Here is a 21,871-nt window from a genome sequence, read left to right as displayed (position 1 = left end):
TAATGTTGTTTATTAAACATATTGTAAAAAATGGATGCTCCGGCCGGAGCCAATGTTGATATAGCAAAGACAATATGATAACAGTACAAAGATCAAACAAGTATATACATATATGGACAAATGGTGAAATGAAATCAATCCGTGCACATAAATGTCCACTGGGTTTGTAAACCAGTGTTGCAGATTGTCCAATTTATCAATAGACAGATGCCCTTTCAGCCCTGTTAAAGGAGATGTTGAATCAAATGTCCCAAAAAGGTACTAGCATAAATTGAGTGCACTAAGCGGACCTGGAGGTCATATCCATGGAGGTTTGCATGAAAAGAAAAAGAAAAAGAAGAAAAAAAAGGAAAATGTCCCAAAAACAATCTATGTGGAAACGGAGGTGGCGTATGCACGCTCTAAGTATCCCTCGCGGACAGCGGTTCGGCAAGATGAAATAAGCAATCTAGCATGCTAGAATGAGGAGATTGCTAACAATCCCTGAGGAAGCTCACTGCCTTTTTGGCCACGAGCGAAACGCGTTGGTATTCACACCCACACCGAACCATATAGCACTGTTAAGTGCCTTACTTATTCAATCTCCTCATTCTAGCATGCTAGATTGCTTATTTCATCTTGCCGAACCGCTGTCCGTTACACACAGGCTGTGTGTCTGCGCCCTGCATCATCACATAAACTTAAGGCAGGAGATGCTATCAGTCTGCAGGAGGGACCCCCGCTCAGCGCACATCAACTATTAAGTAACATCAACTTCAACCCACTGAACAGCTGTTTGCGAGGGATTCATCTAGCGTGTATACGCTACCTCCGGTAAAACACAGGACTTGTGTCTGCACCTTGTACTGCTGTACATACTATAGACAGGAGACACTGTGAGTCCATAGGAGGGACCCTCGCTCAGCGTACATCTTCCACCGAGCGACATCAAGTAAGTTACCCTGGATTTCCACATAGATTGTTTTTGGGACATTTTCCTTTTTTTTCTTCTTCTTTTTCTTTTTCTTTTCATGCAAACCTCCATGGATATGACCTCCAGGTCCGCTTAGTGCACTCAATTTATGCTAGTACCTTTTTGGGACATTTGATTCAACATCTCCTTTAACAGGGCTGAAAGGGCATCTGTCTATTGATAAATTGGACAATCTGCAACACTGGTTTACAAACCCAGTGGACATTTATGTGCACGGACTGATTTCATTTCACCATTTGTCCATATATGTATATACTTGTTTGATCTTTGTACTGTTATCATATTGTCTTTGCTATATCAACATTGGCTCCGGCCGGAGCATCCATTTTTTACAATATGTTTTATATTTTTTTAACTGTTAGACAGACATGTACTGGATACTGTTATATTTGAAGAAAATGTTATAGAAATAGACCCCTTTGCCTTTCCCACTTAGTCAAGTAGCTGAATGTGAGGTACTGAGAATGACATGTGAGTTGGCAGAGGGAAAATCGATTGATATACATTGGTCTTCAGCATTTTTCTAGTCTAGGGGGCGATGTTGAGGTGACTGAGAAATCGCTTTATAGCAATACCAGCACATGATTAGGACACTACATAGAGGACTTTATACAGTGACACAGTTACCAACTGAAGTAGCTGCTAGTAAGGTCCACACTTACACACACGACCATACATGGCTGTCACACCAGGGCGAACATAACTGTCAAATAGACAGCAGGGTTTTATGTGACAGTTAACAAATCTATGTTTTGTTTTGTTTTTCGTTGTATTGTTTTAGTTCTAAAATGTGAACACACACACACACATGCACGCATACACATATTGGTTAATATATAAAGATTTGTGTTACCTGAGGAATAAACTGTCTGGAAGGTGAAGAGATGTGGTGAGGAGTCTGGTGGACTCTGGAAAGATGGACAAAGTAGACCAATAGAGCATCCCATATCCCTCCTGCTGATGGGTTTTCCTCCAGGTAAAACAAATACACGTCATCCAATAACCACCATGCAGGATCCTCAAGTATACACTGGTGTACCGATGAAATATGTCTGGGTAAAGGTATATTGAAATGTGTCTAATGTATTACTGTGTCATACTCAAAGCTTTTGTTATTAAATGTGATAGTCCTAGAGTTATAATAGATGATAGGGGTATTCATGTTATTAATAACAGATGTATAATGTATGAGTAGTGGTAACAAATCACATACTTTCAATTAGCCATAAACCAGTATGAACATAAAGTAGTGGTACTCGGTAGAACGAATGGAATAGAATAAGAGTTGGAACTTGATTGAAGGGACTGATAGCTTCGGCCACTAGTCCTATCCCGCTACCAAAAGATCACTCCTGGGCAGACTCCTAACCTGTCAGTTTTTGAAATGTTCTTGACCCCTCGTGAGATGATATTGTAACTGGGAGACTAGGTTAGACCTTGAGAGAAGGTAAATAGTGAGACAGCAACCGAGAACGTCCAAAACACTGTTTCCTGAAAGGTCACACTAACTGTCAGGATGTTGGATCGGGAGAGTAAGTTGTGGAGCAATAATTTCTTAGGCTCAGGTTATTTGACAGACAGGTACCAGGTGTAGGCTACCAGCATCACGGCTTCAAGGGTAGCAGAGACACACTGGTGCCCATTCCACCCACTGCAGAGGGGCCAACACTCAGAGAAGGGTCCAAGGGCACTTATGAGTCTGTTCTGGAAGGCCTCGAATGCAGTTAGTAGCACCTGAGCCAAAGGCTAAGACTGTTGTCCAGCATGAAGTTGTAGTTTTTCCTGTTTTGTGTTCTCTCATTTCAGTCTCTTCTCAGGACGGTTAATTCTTTTGATTATTAGCAGGTGACAGAGACTGGTTCAGGTAATGATAAGGAGGTATTGGGGAGGAAGGAGAAGTTAGTAGCATAATCGGTCCAGCCAATTACTCTATTCAATTCAGGGGTAAAGGAAAATTTGGAAACCTCTGAGCTTGGAGAAAGCGCGAGGGGCTATTGTCTGAGTAGCAGTACGTCCGCAAGTACGGCGACCCCATGGTTAGAAAAGAGATACACCCAGCGATGCCAGTCCAGTAATATTCAGACTTGAGCAGGCATCCTTGAGAATGATAATCATTCTTGGGAGGGTAAGGTTTTAGACCAAACAAAGTGCTGGGCGTGCTCACACGTGCCTCAGTGATTATATCAAGTAGGATTAGTTCTCTTTCCACTAAATATTCTTGAGGTACCCGAACTATAGGTGGGAGGTCACTAGGGGAAAAAGTAGGACACCTAGGTCCCTTAGTCTGAAGTCCCAATGCTTTGCAAGCCGCTCACTGTTAAATCTGAGTATCGGGAGACTGGGTAGAACGAACAGACAATAGCCCGCCCACAAGTGTTGATGAAAAGAACTGATGACATTATTAGAAGTGTGTATATTAACGCAAGCTGAAGGAGATTGTATATGACATTATTGATAGACATAGGATGATGCTATTAATGAACATGAAGTGTTTAAATGTATTATGAGCTTAAAGACAGGCGTTGGACAGATGAACCTGTTAAACTTGAAGAACTGTAGTAGAGTATTCTGTATAACTGATACATGATCTGTTGCACTCTGTACCTTTCCAAATAATGTATTATGTGTTTTATTGTACCCTTGAAGGGCATACAAAAGGTTATCTCCAAGCTCCAGAAATGTACGGTCTATAGTAAAATAAGAAATCGTTTAGAGGATTAAGACTCTCTCTTATGATAACTTGTTTAGATCTACAAACAGTGTGGTCATACACCAAGGGGGATTTGCATTACATAACAATGAAACGTGGTACTGAGATCCTGCATATAACATCTTTAAGGTGATAGTTTATTATACTATCAAAGGGTGGACTGTTGAAGTCGTATAATTGGATGAACTAAAGTATATTGGTTTAATATTGGTTTGCCGTGCGATTGCGAAGTGTACGCCACGTAATACAACATTTAGTCATTTATATAAGTTCATATTGGTTCCGTTACACTGTAATTCAGGAGCAGATAGTATTTGGTTTATTATTAGTCTATATCTATATATATATATATATATATATATATATATATATATATATATATAGTGATTATATGTACATTTCAGTGTTATTAAAGGTTTAGGTTATAGGAAAGGTGTCATGCCTGATATCATATTGATCCTCTAATCATCAGCAGCTGTCCGGTGCAGTCGGCGAAGAGATCGCACATTGCATACTTTAGTTGTTGTTATTAGGGAATAATCCTTTGTATGATGCTGGCTATGAAAGGAGCAGACCCCCTGGAGAGACGACCCCCACCTTTTGATTCCTTAGATTGAATCAACCTATGATCTGTTTACCCTGGACCCACCCAACGTCTGGACCTATAGAAACGATCTATGTCATCTCTATTGTTCAAGTGTAACAATGTACTGTATATAATCATAGCTGCACACCCTCTGGTTCTCAGTCAACTCTGACACAGTATTCTAACAGATATACTGTCCACCGGGTCCCGTGGGTGCGCAGCGAGCGCATGCGATTGCATTTGTATGTATTTATATTTTGGTATTGGCTGTGTTGTACTGTACTTTATCATAATATAATAATGTATTGAATTGTTGACTATTTACATCTGCTAAAATAAATACTTTGTGCTTTGGAAACACATACAATTGATTGGGCAACGCTTATTTTAAAACGTCAAAATTACTTTAATACTTGACTATGCAACCAGGTATCCAGAGGCAATTCCCCTACGAAACATAAAGTCCAGCACCATAGCCAGAGAACTTGTATTGATGTTTACACGCTTGGGAATACCCAAAGAAATTCTCACATATCAGGGTACTCCATTTATGTCTAAACTGATGAAGGACATGTGCCAGTTGCTAGGGGTTACGGCCCTTCACACCTCTGTATACCATCCACAAACAGATGGCTTGGTGGAACACTTTAACCGCACATTAAAGCACATGCTCAGGAAAGCAGTGGCTCAAGAAAAAAAAGATTGGGACACTCTTATTCCCTATTTGATGTTTGCCATCCGTGAGGTACCGCAGGCTTCAACAGGGTTTAGTCCCTTTGAGCTATTGTTTGGGAGACAGCCCAGGGTTATCGTGGATATGTTAAAAGAAGGGTGGGATGCAGCAAGGTCCCAGGGAGCCAAATCTGGTACAATTTGTGTCCCAAATGTATGAGAGGCTAGGAAAGATAGGGCCCATTGTGCAGCAACATGTAAAAGAGGCTCAGGAACGACAGAAGAAAAGTTATGATAAAAGTGCTGTTGTTCGATCTTTCAAGCCTGGGGACAAGGTCCTAGTCCTGGTTCCCACCCAGGAAAGCAAACTTTTCGCCCATTGGCAGGGTCCATATGAAATTCTAGAGGCTGTCGGTCCTGTCAATTACAGAGTCCGCCAGTTAGGTAGGAGAAGGGAGGAGCAAATATATCATGTTAACCTCCTTAAACCTTGGCATGATGAGGAAAACTCTCCTCAGGTCGTGAGTACTGCCATTGAAAAGTCTGAAGTGCCCATAGAGCCAGCTTTGTCCATTCAGCAGCAGAGACAACAGACTGAAGAAATGATTTGCCGGAACAGGGATGTCTTCTCTTCCATTCCTGGGCGCACTACCTTAATCGAACACGACATTGTCACTGCGCCAGGAGTCATTTTAAAGGAGAAGCCGTATCCTTTTCCAGAAGCCAGACGGGTCGACGTGAGAAAGGAGATCGGGAAGATGCTCCAGTTAGATGTGATTGAAGAGTCCACTAGTGAGTGGAATAGTCCCATTGTGCTTGTCCCGAAACCCATTGGGACAATTAGGTTCTGCAATGACTTTAGGCGCCTAAACAGTATGTCGCAGTTTGATGCCTATCCAATGCCACCTGTGGATGAACTAGTGGAAAATCTTGCTGTTAGCAAATATTTGACAACCCTAGATCTAACAAGAGGTTATTGGCAAGTTCCCCTGACTTCCACGGCCAAGCCAAAGACTGCATTTTCCACCCCTGATGGTCTCTATCAATATAAAGTCCTACCCTTTGGATTGCATGGGGCACCTGCCACCTTCCAAAGGGCCATGAATAAATTGCTACGACCTCACACAGCTTATGCAGCCGCTTACCTGGACGATATAGTGATTTATACCCCAGACTGGGTATCACATTTAGCCAAAGTTGAGGCGGTCTTAGCTTCATTACGGTCAGCAGGGTTAACAGCTAACCCAGAGAAATGTGCCATAGCCATGAAAGAAGCCAAATATTTGGGGTATGTTGTTGGTCGAGGGCATGTCAAACCCCAGCTAGACAAAGTGGAGGCAGTCAAAAATTGGGCAAGACCAGAGAAAAAGTCACAGTTAAGAACCTTTTTAGGCTTAGTAGGTTACTACAGGCGGTTTGTAAGCCACTTCGCCACTAGAGCTGCTCCACTAATGGACATGTTAAAAAAAAATTGTCCAGAAAGATTAACCTGGTCTGACTCTGCAGAAACCGCCTGGTCTGATCTTCGGTTAGGTCTTTGTTCCTTCCCAGTTCTACAAGCACCGGATTTTACCGGGAGGTTCTTGCTCCAAACTGATGCTTCTGGTGTTGGCTTAGGTGCAGTCCTGTCACAGGAGAAGAATGGAGTAGAAAATCCTGTCCTGTACCTAAGTCGTAAGTTGCTTCCAAGGGAACAAAAATATGCCACTGTGGAAAAAGAATGTCTCACCATAAAATGGGTTACAGAAGCTCTGTGCTATTATCTCCTAGGCAGAGAGTTCACCTTAATAACAGACCATGCACCATTGAGATGGATGCAGAACAACCGGGAGGTAAATGCCAAGGTAACCCGCTGGTTCTTGGCACTGCAACCATTCAAGTTCTCAGTAGAACATAGACCCGGGATTCTACACAAAAATGCAGATGCGTTGTCACGAAAATATGCGCTCCTCGCGAAGTCCGCGTCCCCCTACTTGGAGACGCTAGTGGGAGGGACATGTAACAAAAGGAGGCATTTAGCTGGCAATATGCAGAGAAAGCAGGGAAGTAGAGTAAAACATTTGTGCAGTAATGCACCTAGATTGAATGTAAAGACCTATGTATGAAAAGCAATAGTTTAAGTTTGGTTTAACTTACATGACTTGAAATCCTTCCTCTCAGCAAACAGACAGGGTGTGTCTGTTAGAATTACAGAGCCAGTGATGGGCGTTTCCTTTTAAAGAGAAGGTGGATGTGTCACCTGTCCATCAAGCTAAGGCTGGGGGAGGAGTATCAGGTATTAAAGCTTGTTAATATCATTTGTGCACTGAGACCAACGCTGGGTAAGCTGGCTGGTCCTGAGAGAGAGCTGGACTATGAATAGCTAGTGTTTAGGGTCTCCATGATTGCTGTGCAAGTATACGGTGTCAAAACATTTACCATCCCAACAATAATGCACCATAAAAAGGAAGAAGTTGTTGGCGTGTGCTTCTTCAGTAGCAGGCTCTTGCCACAATACTTTAAGCCGCAGCTGCATTCAAGTAAGTAGATGACGGAAGTTGTCTGACAGTTCATAAAGTGTTTAATGTTATATTTCACACTATTGTTGTGATTATAGAATACCTTTCTATCAGAATTAGTGTACTTACATATATTGCAATGATTGCATTTGTTAAAGCCTTTAATTTCCAAAAAGATAGTTTTCATGACATTTAGGGGTATCTCAGGTATCATACTGGGGGCCAGAGTATCCTTCAGATTTCTACTTTTATGGAAGACTATATCAGGTTTAGCAGGTAAGATATTCGCTAGTATGGGATCCATCCTTAAAATATCCCAATGTTTGGATAATGTGGACCTGATCCTGTATTCGCAGGCGTTATAGTTAGTAATGAAAGGAACATACCCCATCTTAGTCTCTCTGTGCTTATACACCATTAGTTCTGACCTCGTTACCCTTTCAGTTTTGGCTAGGGCTTCTGATATGAGTTTTTCTGGATTGCAGTAATGAACCACAATGTAAAGAACAGCTCTCCCTATATGTACAACGTTTAATAAACAGAGGCAGAGACAGTTCTGGTTCTGGGTCTAAAAATTCTCGGCATGCATTGATTCCTTTGGTGTGTTCTATCGCTGTGTAAAGGGATTGCACGCCAATGGTGAGCCATGTATAGTTGGAATTCCATTCAAAATCTTTAAAAATATGCAGCACACTGGTGGTGTCTTTTAGTTTCGTTACATACTTGCTATGGAATATGTTAACATATTCAGATGAGTGGGATGTAAGGGAGTCTATACCAGCAATAATGGGTCTCCCAGGGGGTTTGTTCAGGGTTTTATGAATTTTTGGGAGGTAATAAAAGTTGGTGATAATCGGGTTTGACATAAGAAGGAACTGATATTCATCTTTCGTAAGTATATGATTCCGTAGGCCTTTTAACAGTGTGTCTCTCAGGATAGATATATAATCATTAGTCGGATCATTCTGTAGTTTAATATATGATGTCGCATCATTTAGGAGTCTCTCAGCCTCCTCGATATAGGCTTATCTATCCAGCAAAACAATTCCTCCCCCTTTATCTGCTTGTTTGATAACTATTTCTTTATTATTTGTTAGCGTGTTGTTTGGATAGATTTAGATTTTTGGGGGTAATGTAATTGGTCTGGCATAAATCCTTAACAACTAGTTCCTGGAATAAATCTATGTGGCTGCTTCTGGATTCCAGTGGATAGAATTTTGAAGTTGGTTTGAGACCTGATTTGGATGCGCTCTCATAGTTCGTGATTACGGCTGTTTCTTTTCTAGCGAAGTGTCTCTTAAGCGTTAGTTTTCTAGTAAACTTGTTTATATCAATAAACATTTGAAACTTGTTTGGTTTCTTAGTAGGGGCAAAGGAGAGGCCCTTACTGAGTAATGCAAATTCTGATGTTTTTAGTTAATGTTTAGATAGGTTGAAAATACCATTTTCTTTTAGCTTATCATTATCATTATAGATTACTTTCTCCTTATTTTTCTGAACACCCCCTCGTTTTCCTCTTCTTCCGTGTATCTGCGTTTCATTGGTGAGGCTATCTTTATATTCTCTCTCATGTGTCTCTTGTTGACCCCTCTTTCGTGTAACATTCGGACTGGGGACAATAAATCATCACTATCGCTTGCGTCAGCTCTATCTAGTGTCACAAATCTGTTTCTAAGTGGTAGTGGTTCTGTTGGAGGATATTTCCTAGTTTGCGGGCTAGACCGTGGTCTTTTATGTGCATGCTGAAATGTTTTCCAGTTAGTATCAGACTTAGGGACACTCTCAGGATATGAGGTATTTCTATTAGTGTACTGGGTAGTGTTCCTTTTCCACTGTTTAATGTTTTTAGTGTCGCAGTGCTGTTTATCTCTCATAAATTTTTTCTCTTTGATTCTGACAACTTCCGTTTCTACCTTTTCCAATTTTTTATTGAGGACTTGTTCATTAATGTGATAGTCCTCTTTTTCTCTATAGGGTTCTAACAAAGAATCTTTTGTCTTAATTTCTTCTTCAATCTGATGAAATAGTTTTTTCTTTTCATGTAAAATGAGTTTCATTAGATTAACAGAGCAGTTATGTAGGACTTGGTCCCACTCTTTCATAAAGTCTGCATTGTCACTACCAAAAGTGGGGGATTTGTTAATACGCAAACCCCTGGGGATACGATCAACCGCAATATAGTGTTCAAGACCTTTCACGTCCCACCAAATGCGTGTTTATTTTACCAGTAGTTTTTCTATATCCCAGAATAGACCATCTAGGTCAGAAGTAGATTCTAGTGAATCAATATTTTCATTAAATATTTTTTGACATTGATTGGTCCTCTGAGAAATTCTGTCTGTGTTTCTCCACATGTTTATGTGGAGAGTTACAATCTGATAGTGCTGCCTTGTTTATAATATAACCAGACACAATAATAGAAGATATACAGCAATAAACAATTGGCACAAACAACAGTATTGTATATGTATGGTATGTCAAAAGAGTCCACAAAAACACCTCTTCCACGTATGGAGGCAGCCTTCCTTAAAATGGGTGGTAAGTCCAGAATAAATATATAGGTATAGTGCAGGAATCGGCGCTCAAGGTGTGACAGTATTGGATAATAAGCCAAAGTTCAGTGGAAATATAAGTCATAAATAGATAGATCTTTCAAGATTCTGGATAGTCCTCTTGGACCAAGGTTATAAGTCCAGTCTTGTATATATGTAAAAGACAGAAAAACAGAAAAATCAGAGGACTAGTGTGTGTTTGTGATAGCCCATCACCACAATAAATACACCAGAAAATTAATAAATTAGCTTATCTGCATAGACTGCTCTTATTCAGAGGCAGGAACCGTTTAGCTGTGTAGCAGCTTCCAATATGATAATATAACCAGCTTCCCCGGTATCACGATGTTTCTCCGAAAGTCTGCATAATAAGCACATCTGTATGTCTGTTCCTCAGTCATACACCAGTCACAAAACCTCTCTTCCACTCATCAGATATGGGGAAACAAGATAATGTACCATATGGTGTAGTATTTCAAAAACTGATATTTTAATTAGCAAATCATATAGAATGTGCACTCATAATAAATCAATCAAAAACAAGCTTATCTGTAGTACAGGTTACACTGATTGCTGTAAAACCAGCCCCTCAGGTGTACACAGGAACTTCACACAGTCTCCACACAGAAAACTCGATGGTTAGATAATCAAGGTAAACGCAGGAAAGGGATGTACAGTCAGTGGAAGGGCCTCAACGCGTTTCGTCTAATGACTTATTCAGGAGGAATGTAAAACACTTCCTAACTACAGGAGTGTAATTTGTATATGGCGGCGGCCATTTTGCACATGCACATTGCGCAATCGCTACTGCGCATGCGCGACCAAGCCGCGATTACTCTGCTGTGTTTAGAGTGAGTTGTCTCTCACTTGTTTCAGGAATGGTTGGATAAGTTCATGGGGGCACCTAGGGACTGGTGCTCAACGCCAGCAGGGGCATAAATAATGTAAAAAACGGCGATTTGCCAGCGGCCATTTATATATATATATATATATGTATATATATATATATAATATTGTACAAACATTTTAGGCAGGTGTGGAAAAGCTGCTGCAAAATACGAATGCTTTCAAAAATGGGAGTGTTTATTTTGTATCAATTAGCAAGATCCAAAGTTAGTGAACAGAATACAAATGTAATTCAAATCAATATTTGTTGTGACCACCCTTTACCTTCAAAACAGCATCAATGCATCAATTCTTCTAGGTCTGCTTGCACACAGTTTTTGAAGCAACTAGACAGGGAGGTTGTTCCAAACATCTTGGAGAGCTAACTACACATTTTCTGTGGATGTAGGCTTGCTCAAATTCTTCTGACTTTTCATTTAATCTCAGAAAGACTTGATGATGTTGAGGATTCTATGGGGCCATATCATTACTTCCAGGACTCCTTGTTCTTTTTTATGCTGAAGATAGTTATTAATGACATTGGCTGTATGCTTGGGGTCATTGTCCTGCTGCACAATAAAGTTGGAGCCAATCAGATGCCTCCCTGATGGTATTGCATGATGGATAAGTACCTGCCTGTATTTGTCAGCATTTAGGACACCATTAATTCTTACTAAATCCCCAACTCTGTTTGTTGAAATGCACACCAGTTCTTTTGTTTATGTGCATAGTTAAATCACTTGGCCTTGTTTTCATGTCGAAGGTTTTCTTTCTGGCCGTATTTCTTCCATGAATACCACTTCTGGCCAGACTTCTCCCGACAGTAGATGAGTGTACCGGGTCCCACTGTTTTTTTCCATTGCTGAGCCAAAGGACTGGAGAGCTGTACAATAATGAGTGTCTGCAGGCAACAGTGAAGAATGGTGGAGGTTCCCAGCAAGTTTAGGGATGAATTTCAGAGAATGGAGTTGAGGATTTGGTCAGGATTAATGGTGTCCTCAATGCTGAGAAATTCTTGTCAATTTTGAAATGGTTCATTTAGTCACACCCATATTAAAATAGGATGTTTGCGTATGAGGGTCAACAGCAACTAGACACACCAAAAAAAGCCATATATTCTAATCTTTTCTATTTTTCAATACTTGTTGATTTTGGAAATGTCATTCAGTGAAATCCATTTAAAAAAAAAGAGATGTTTACGTGAGAGGGTTAGCAGCAGCTAAAGTAAAGAGGATGTTCTTGTCTTTGACTCAGAACAGCACATCCAATAAAATATGAACCTGTTTATTAGAAGTATATTGTAGGGCAGTGTCCTTTCCCTGTTTCATTGGGCATTCCCCTGGTGTGGTGGCAAATATCTACAAGTAGCTCCAATCTATTCAAGTAGCATTACTCCTCTTGGCAACCATGGACCACTGAACAGATCAGGGGGTAAATGTATGAATCTCCGGATTCTTCATCTCCAGCGTGTTCAGCCTCTTCAGCGCTTAAATTTAAAGCGGCGCTGCATTGTAAAGGGAAGTTTCCCTTTACAATGCAGCGCCGCTTTAAATTTAAGCGCTGAAGAGGCTGAACACGCCGGAGATGAAGAATCCGGAGATTCATACATTTACCCCCAGGAGTTGCTCAGTACCGGTACTGGCAGTAGTAGTACAGTTACGAATTTATTCTATAGGCAAAAAAGGTTATGCAGGAATAAAGTTGATGAAAGGGTCTTCAAAAGCATCCAAAATCCACTATTTGTCAAATTCAATCTCAAAGAAAACATCAGCTCTTGATGTAAGGAGGAGAATTAAGATGGAATTTTCTGATGAATATGGTGATTTGTCCAAAAAAAGGAATATAGCTAACATTCAATACACCACCAGCAGAGGCAAGGCAAGGCTCAGACTATGTCCACTTTTTGCTAGTAGGGGTTCTACTTTTGCTGGTACTGGAATGGTCATTCCAAAACAGAGTGCCCAACGAAGTCATGCATCTTCTTCTTACTGACACCTCCAAAACAGCCAAATCAGTGCCTGAAGATAACACTGAGGCTGAGGAGCAACTTGGGCACCCACAGAATCCCGAGAAGAGTCTGATGAGGGTATTCATGAGTGCTTATATGTGAGTCTGAGGTTTCAGATTCAAACACTGTAATAATACCACAGCCTCCTTCGAAAAGTCCTCAACCATTTGGAAATCTGAGGATTAGTAGTAGTAGTATTAGTGTTGATGATGACTTACCCATAGAAATTGAGGAGGCAACTATGGAAGTAGCAAATGTGCAAGTGGATGAGGGGGATAATTGTGGATCTGAAAATGAATGTATTGTACATGACCCAGATAATGAGCAGGATGAGGATGGTTGTGACGATTATGTAGTATATGTAATGACTGATTGTTATTTTCTGATGAATTCATGTATGACAATGTGAATATTTTATGTAACCTTGTAATGTAATCTCAAAGTGTGCTTTGCTTGATGAAATGAGTTTGACCTTATGCAAGTGTCATTAATCTGTTGAAAATAGCCAGACCAGGGAGAGATAGGCACCTGAAGAGTTTGAAGCCCCAAACTTGTAAACCATCTAGCCAAGCAGAACGATAATAATAAGAATAATAAATGTCTATTGAGCCATGTAAATGCAACAGTGACATTTATTTATTGTGAAAAATGGCTCCAAGGCATAGTTACAAATAATATAAATATAATATAAATAATATAAAAATAACAAGACATACAATATGTTCGCAAAAAATAAATTTCAGAAAATAAAATGGGGAGTCACTACATACTAGTTAAGACCTGGGGGTAAATGTAACAAGCTCTGATTTTGAAAATCAAGCGATTTTCTCGAGAGAGTTCTCACTGATGTATGAATCTGAGATTTCATGTAAAATCGCCAGAGATGTGTTTCTGTCAAAATCGCTATTTCAAAATTCGATAAAGATCAAAGTCCCAACTGTTTGCCACTATAGCTGTATAAGTCTCAAATGTATGAAGCTGCGATTAAGCAAACTCTTGTGAGTTTGCTTTAAAAATCACTAGGTACAACATGCTGCATCCTAGCTGCGTGATTAGTAAACACATCACTGTTACACTGTCTGTCTATCAAGGCCGGATTTACAGCTAGGCAACCAAGGCACCTGCCTAGGGCCTAGAGGCTCTCTGGGGGCCCAGATGAGGGGGAGAATACAGGGGGGGAAAAATTCGGCCCCTCCCCCGACTAGCGGGGGGGAGGGGGGTTGCCGCAAAATGGGTGATGGCCTGGTAATATAGCTAGAAGGAAAAAACACAGACAAATTCCCCCAGCACACTGCTATAGCCAGCAACAGATCTGCTATTTCTACTGTAGATAAAAATGCAAAAGTCTCAGTTGCACTCAGTTGTGAAAGCCAACCACCACTCCAAGGTGCTTTTGCTAATAGGGTGGTCCTACTCTAAACAATGAGAGTCCCATATATTTGGGCCATACATATGTGTTTTTAAATTGAGAGCTAACTTACCAAAGAGGTACCCCAGAGACCACCAAATAGCAATCCAATGTCAGTACTCCCCCTCAGTTACTGACACCAACATGCCTCTCAGACAAATAAAGAACTGGTAGTTGCTCAAATCAATTTATAGGCTATAACAGCTGCATGAAAGGGTGGGGTTATCCTAAAAGAAAAAAACACAGACAAATTCCCACAGCACACTGCTATAGCCAGCAACAGATCTGCTTTTTCTACTGTAAATAAAAATGCAAAAGTCTCAGTTGCACACATTTGCAAATGTATGTTGAAGCCACCCACCACTCCAAGGTACTTTTGCTAATAGGGTGGTCCTACTCTAAACAATGACAGTCCCATATATTTGGGCCATACATATGTGTTTTTAAATTGAGAGCTAACTTACCAAAGAGGTACCCCAGAGACCTCCAAATAGCAATCCAATGTCAGTACTCCCCCTCAGCTACTGACACCAACATGCCTCTCAGACAAATAAAGAACTGGTAGTTGCTCAAATCAATTTATAGGCTATAATAGGTGCATGAGAGGGTGGGGTTATCCTAAAAGAAAAAAACACAGACAAATTCCCCCAACACACTGCTCTAGCCAGCAACAGATCTGCTTTTTCTACTGTAGATAAAAATGCAAAAGTTTCAGTTGCACACATTTGCAAATGTATGTTGAAGCCACCCAACACTCCAAGGTGCTTTTGCTAATAGGGTGGTCCTACTCTAAACAATGAGAGTCCCATATATTTGGGCCATACATATGTGTTTTTAAACTGAGAGCTAACTTACCAAAGAGGTACCCCAGAGACCTCCAAATAGCAATCCAATGTCAGTACTCCCCCTCAGCTACTGACACCAACATGCCTCTCAGACAAATAAGGAACTGGTAGTTGCTCAAATCAATTTATAGGCTATAACAGGTGCATGAAAGGGTGGGGTTATCCTAAAAGGAAAAAAAACAGACAAATTCCCCCTGCACACTGCTATAGCCAGCAACAGATTTGCATTTTTATCTACAGTAGAAATAGCAGAAGTCTCAGTTGCACACATTTGCAAATGTATGTTGAAGCCACCCACCACTCCAAGGTGCTTTTGCTAATAGGATGGTCCTACTCTAAACAATGAGAGTCCCATATATTTGGGCCATAAATATGTGTTTTTGAATTAAGAGCTAACTTACCAAAGAGGTACCCCAGAGACCTCCAAATAGCAATCCAATGTCAGTACTACCCCTTAGCTACTGACACCAACATGCTTCTCAGACAAATAAAGAACTGGTAGTTGCTTAAATCAATTTATAGGCTATAACAGGTGCATGAAAGGGTGGGGTTATCCTAAAAGGAAAAAGCACAGACAAATTCCCCCAGCACACTGCTATAGCCAGCAAGAGATCTGCTATTTCTACTGTAGATAAAAATGCAAAAGTCTCAGTTGCACACATTTGCAAATGTATGTTGAAGCCACCCACCACTCCAAGGTGCTTTTGCTAATAGGGTGGTCCTACTCTAAACAATGAGAGTCCATATATTTGGGCCATAAATATGTGTTTTTAAATTGAGAGCTAACTTACCAAAGAGGTACCCCAGAGACCTCCAAATAGCAATCCAATGTCAGTACTCCCCCTCAGCTACTGACACCAACATGCCTCTCAGACAAATAAAGAACTGGTAGTTGCTCAAATCAATTTATAGGCTATAACAGGTGCATGAAAGGGTGGGGTTATCCTAAAAGGAAAAAACACAGACAAATTCCCCTTGCACACTGTTCTAGCCATCAACAGATCTGCTATTTCTACTGTAGATAAAAATGCAAAAGTCTCAGTTGCACACATTTGCAAATGTATGTTGAAGACACCCACCACTCCAAGGTGCTTTTGCTAATAGGGTGGTCCTACTCTAAACAATGAGAGTCCCATATATTTGGGCCATACATATGTGTTTTTAAATTGAGAGCCAACTTACCAAAGAGGTACCCCAGAGACCTCCAAATAGCAATCCAATGTCAGTACTCCCCCTCAGCTACTGACACCAACATGCCTCTCAGACAAATAAGGAACTGGTAGTTGCTTAAATCAATTTATAGGCTATAACAGGTGCAGGAAAGGGTGTGGTTATCCTAAAAGGAAAAAACACAGACAAATTCCCCTTGCACACTGCTCTAGCCAGCAACAGATCTGCTATTTCTACTGTAGATAAAAATGCAAAAGTCTCAGTTGCACACATTTTGCATGAAAGGGTGGGGTTATCCTAAAAGGAAAAAACACAGACAAATTCCCCCAGCACACTGCTATAGCCAGCAACAGATCTGCTATTTCTACTGTAGATAAAAATGCAAAAGTCTCAGTTGCACACATTTGCAAATGTATGTAGAAGCCACCCACCACTCCAAGGTGCTTTTGCTAATAGGGTGGTCCTACTCTAAACAATGAAAGTCCCATATATTTGGGCCATACATATGTGTTTTTAAATTGAGAGCTAACTTACCAAAGAGGTACCCCAGAGACCTCCAAATAGCAATCCAATGTCAGTACTACCCCTTAGCTACTGACACCAACATGCTTCTCAGACAAATAAAGAACTGGTAGTTGCTCAAATCAATTTATAGGCTATAACAGGTGCACGAAAGGGTGGGGTTATCCTAAAAGGAAAAAACACAGACAAATTCCCCCAGCACATTGCTATAGCCAGCAACAGACCTGCTATTTCTACTGTAGATAAAAATGCAAAAGTCTCAGTTGCACACATTTGCAAATGTATGTTGAAGCCACCCACCACTCCAAGGTGCTTTTGCTAATAGGGTGGTCCTACTCTAAACAATGAGAGTCCCATATATTTGGGCCATACATATGTGTTTTAAAATTGAGAGCTAACTTTCCAAAGAGATACCCCAGAGACCAACAAATAGCAATCCAATGTCAGTACTACCCCTTAGCTACTGACACCAACATGCTTCTCAGACAAATAAAGAACTGGTAGTTGCTTAAATCAATTTATAGGCTATAACAGGTGCACGAAAGGGTGGGGTTATCCTAAAAGGAAAAAACACAGACAAATTCCCCCAGCACATTGCTATAGCCAGCAACAGACCTGCTATTTCTACTGTAGATAAAAATGCAAAAGTCTCAGTTGCACACATTTGCAAATTAATGTTGAAGCCACCCACCACTCCAAGGTGCTTTTGCTAATACGGTGGTCCTACTCTAAACAATGAGAGTCCCATATATTTGGGCCATACATATGTGTTTTTAAATTGAGAGCTAACTTACCAAAGAGGTACCCCAGAGACCTCCAAATCGCAATCCAATGTCAGTACTCCCCCTCAGCTACTGACACCAACATGCCTCTCAGACAAATAAAGAACTGGTAGTTGCTGAAATCAATTTATAGGCTATAACAGGTGCATGAAAGGGTGGGGTTATCCTAAAAGGAAAAAACACAGACAAATTTCCCCAGCACATTGCTATAGCAAGCAACAGACCTGCTATTTCTACTGTAGATAAAAATGCAAAAGTCTCAGTTGCACACATTTGCAAATTAATGTTGAAGCCACCCACCACTCCAAGGTGCTTTTGCTAATACGGTGGTCCTACTCTAAACAATGAGAGTCCCATATATTTGGGCCATACATATGTGTTTTTAAATTGAGAGCTAACTTACCAAAGATGTACCCCAGAGACCTCCAAATAGCAATCCAATGTCAGTACTCCCCCTCAGCTAATGACACCAACATGCCTCTCAGACAAATAAAGAACTGGTAGTTGCTCAAATCAATTTATAGGCTATAACAGGTGCAGGAAAGGGTGGGGTTATCCTAAAAGGAAAAAACACAGACAAATTCCCCTTGCACACTGCTCTAGCCAGCAACAGATCTGCTATTTCTACTGTAGATAAAAATGCAAAAGTCTCAGTTGCACACATTTGCAAATGTATGTTGAAGACACCCACCACTCCAAGGTGCTTTTGCTAATAGGGTGGTCCTACTCTAAACAATGAGAGTCCCATATATTTGGGCCATACATATGTGTTTTAAAATTGAGAGCTAACTTACCAAAGAGATACCCCAGAGACCTACAAATAGCAATCCAATGTCAGTACTACCCCTTAGCTACTGACACCAACATGCTTCTCAGACAAATAAAGAACTGGTAGTTGCTTAAATCAATTTATAGGCTATAACAGGTGCACGAAAGGGTGGGGTTATCCTAAAAGGGAAAAACACAGACAAATTCCCCCAGCACATTGCTATAGCCAGCAACAGACCTGCTATTTCTACTGTAGATAAAAATGCAAAAGTCTCAGTTGCACACATTTGCAAATTAATGTTGAAGCCACCCACCACTCCAAGGTGCTTTTGCTAATACGGTGGTCCTACTCTAAACAATGAGAGTCCCATATATTTGGGCCATACATATGTGTTTTTAAATTGAGAGCTAACTTACCAAAGAGGTACCCCAGAGACCTCCAAATCGCAATCCAATGTCAGTACTCCCCCTTAGCTACTGACACCAACATGCCTCTCAGACAAATAAAGAACTGGTAGTTGCTGAAATCAATTTATAGGCTATAACAGGTGCATGAAAGGGTGGGGTTATCCTAAAAGGAAAAAACACAGACAAATTCCCCCAGCACATTGCTATAGCCAGCAACAGACCTGCTATTTCTACTGTAGATAAAAATGCAAAAGTCTCAGTTGCACACATTTGCAAATTAATGTTGAAGCCACCCACCACTCCAAGGTGCTTTTGCTAATACGGTGGTCCTACTCTAAACAATGAGAGTCCCATATATTTGGGCCATACATATGTGTTTTTAAATTGAGAGCTAACTTACCAAAGATGTACCCCAGAGACCTCCAAATAGCAATCCAATGTCAGTACTCCCCCTCAGCTAATGACACCAACATGCCTCTCAGACAAATAAAGAACTGGTAGTTGCTGAAATCAATTTATAGGCTATAACAGGTGCATGAAAGGGTGGGGTTATCCTAAAAGGAAAAAATACAGACAAATTCCCCCAGCACATTGCTATAGCCAGCAACAGATCTGCTATTTCTACTGTAGATAAAAATGCAAAAGTCTCAGTTGCACACATTTGCAAATGTATGTTTAAGCCACCCACCACTCCAAGGTGCTTTTGCTAATAGGGTGTTCCTACTCTAAACAATGAGAGTCCCATATATTTGGGCCATACATATGTGTTTTTAAATTGAGAGCTAACTTACCAAAGAGGTACCCCAGAGACCTCCAAATCGCAATCCAATGTCAGTACTCCCCCTCAGCTACTGACACCAACATGCCTCTCAGACAAATAAAGAACTGGTAGTTGCTGAAATCAATTTATAGGCTATAACAGGTGCATGAAAGGGTGGGGTTATCCTAAAAGGAAAAAATACAGACAAATTCCCCCAGCACATTGCTATAGCCAGCAACAGATCTGCTATTTCTACTGTAGATAAAAATGCAAAAGTCTCAGTTGCACACATTTGCAAATGTATGTTTAAGCCACCCACCACTCCAAGGTGCTTTTGCTAATAGGGTGTTCCTACTCTAAACAATGAGAGTCCCATATATTTGGGCCATACATATGTGTTTTTAAATTGAGAGCTAACTTACCAAAGAGGTACCCCAGAGACCTCCAAATAGCAATCTAATGTCAGTACTCCCCTTCAACTACTGACACCAACATGCCTCTCAGACAAATAAAGAACTGGTAGTTGCTCAAATCAATTTATAGGCTATAACAGGTGCATGAAAGGGTGGGGTTATCCTAAAAGGAAAAAACACAGACAAATTTCCCCAGCACATTGCTATAGCCAGCAACAGATCTGCTATTTCTACTGTAGATAAAAATGCAAAAGTCTCAGTTGCACACATTTGCAAATGTATGTTGAAGACACCCACCACTCCAAGGTGCTTTTGCTAATAGGGTGTTCCTACTCTAAACAATGAGAGTCCCATATATTTGGGCCATACATATGTGTTTTTAAATTGAGAGCTAACTTACCAAAGAGGTACCCCAGAGACCTCCAAATTGCAATCCAATGTCAGTACTCCCCCTCAGCTACTGACACCAACATGCCTCTCAGACAAATAAAGAACTGGTAGTTGCTCAAATCAATTTATAGGCTATAACAGGTGCATGAAAGGGTGGGGTTATCCTAAAAGGAAAAAACACAGACAAATTCCCCCAGCACACTGCTATAGCCAGCAACAGATCTGCTATTTCTACTGTAGATAAAAATGCAAAAGTCTCAGTTGCACACATATGCAAATGTATGTTGAAGCCAACCACCACTCCAAGGTGCTTTTGCTAATAGGATCGTCCTACTCTAAACAATGAGAGTCCCATATATTTGGGCCATACATATGTGTTTTTAAATTGAGAGCTAACTTACCAAAGAGGTACCCCAGAGACCTCCAAATAGCAATCCAATGTCAGTACTCACCCTCAGCTACTGACACCAACATGCCTCTCAGACAAATAAAGAACTGGTAGTTGCTCAAATCAATTTATAGGCTATAACAGGTGCATGAAAGGGTGGGGTTATCCTAAAAGGAAAAAACACAGACAAATTCCCCCAGCACATTGCTATAGCCAGCAACAGACCTGCTATTTCTACTGTAGATAAAAATGCAAAAGTCTCAGTTGCACACATTTGCAAATTAATGTTGAAGCCACCCACCACTCCAAGGTGCTTTTGCTAATACGGTGGTCCTACTCTAAACAATGAGAGTCCCATATATTTGGGCCATACATATGTGTTTTTAAATTGAGAGCTAACTTACCAAAGATGTACCCCAGAGACCTCCAAATAGCAATCCAATGTCAGTACTCCCCCTCAGCTAATGACACCAACATGCCTCTCAGACAAATAAAGAACTGGTAGTTGCTCAAATCAATTTATAGGCTATAACAGGTGCAGGAAAGGGTGGGGTTATCCTAAAAGGAAAAAACACAGACAAATTCCCCTTGCACACTGCTCTAGCCAGCAACAGATCTGCTATTTCTACTGTAGATATAAATGCAAAAGTCTCAGTTGCACACATTTGCAAATGTATGTTGAAGACACCCACCACTCCAAGGTGCTTTTGCTAATAGGGTGGTCCTACTCTAAACAATGAGAGTCCCATATATTTGGGCCATACATATGTGTTTTTAAATTGAGAGCTAACTTACCAAAGAGGTACCCCAGAGACCTCCAAATCGCAATCCAATGTCAGTACTCCCCCTCAGCTACTGACACCAACATGCCTCTCAGACAAATAAAGAACTGGTAGTTGCTGAAATCAATTTATAGGCTATAACAGGTGCATGAAAGGGTGGGGTTATCCTAAAAGGAAAAAATACAGACAAATTCCCCCAGCACATTGCTATAGCCAGCAACAGATCTGCTATTTCTACTGTAGATAAAAATGCAAAAGTCTCAGTTGCACACATTTGCAAATGTATGTTTAAGCCACCCACCACTCCAAGGTGCTTTTGCTAATAGGGTGTTCCTACTCTAAACAATGAGA

The sequence above is a fragment of the Mixophyes fleayi genome, chromosome 5, assembly GCF_038048845.1.
Source record: "Mixophyes fleayi isolate aMixFle1 chromosome 5, aMixFle1.hap1, whole genome shotgun sequence".
Lineage (NCBI taxonomy): Eukaryota > Metazoa > Chordata > Amphibia > Anura > Limnodynastidae > Mixophyes > Mixophyes fleayi.
The sequence above is the reverse complement of the archived record's forward strand: the minus strand, read 5'-3'. Positions refer to the sequence as shown.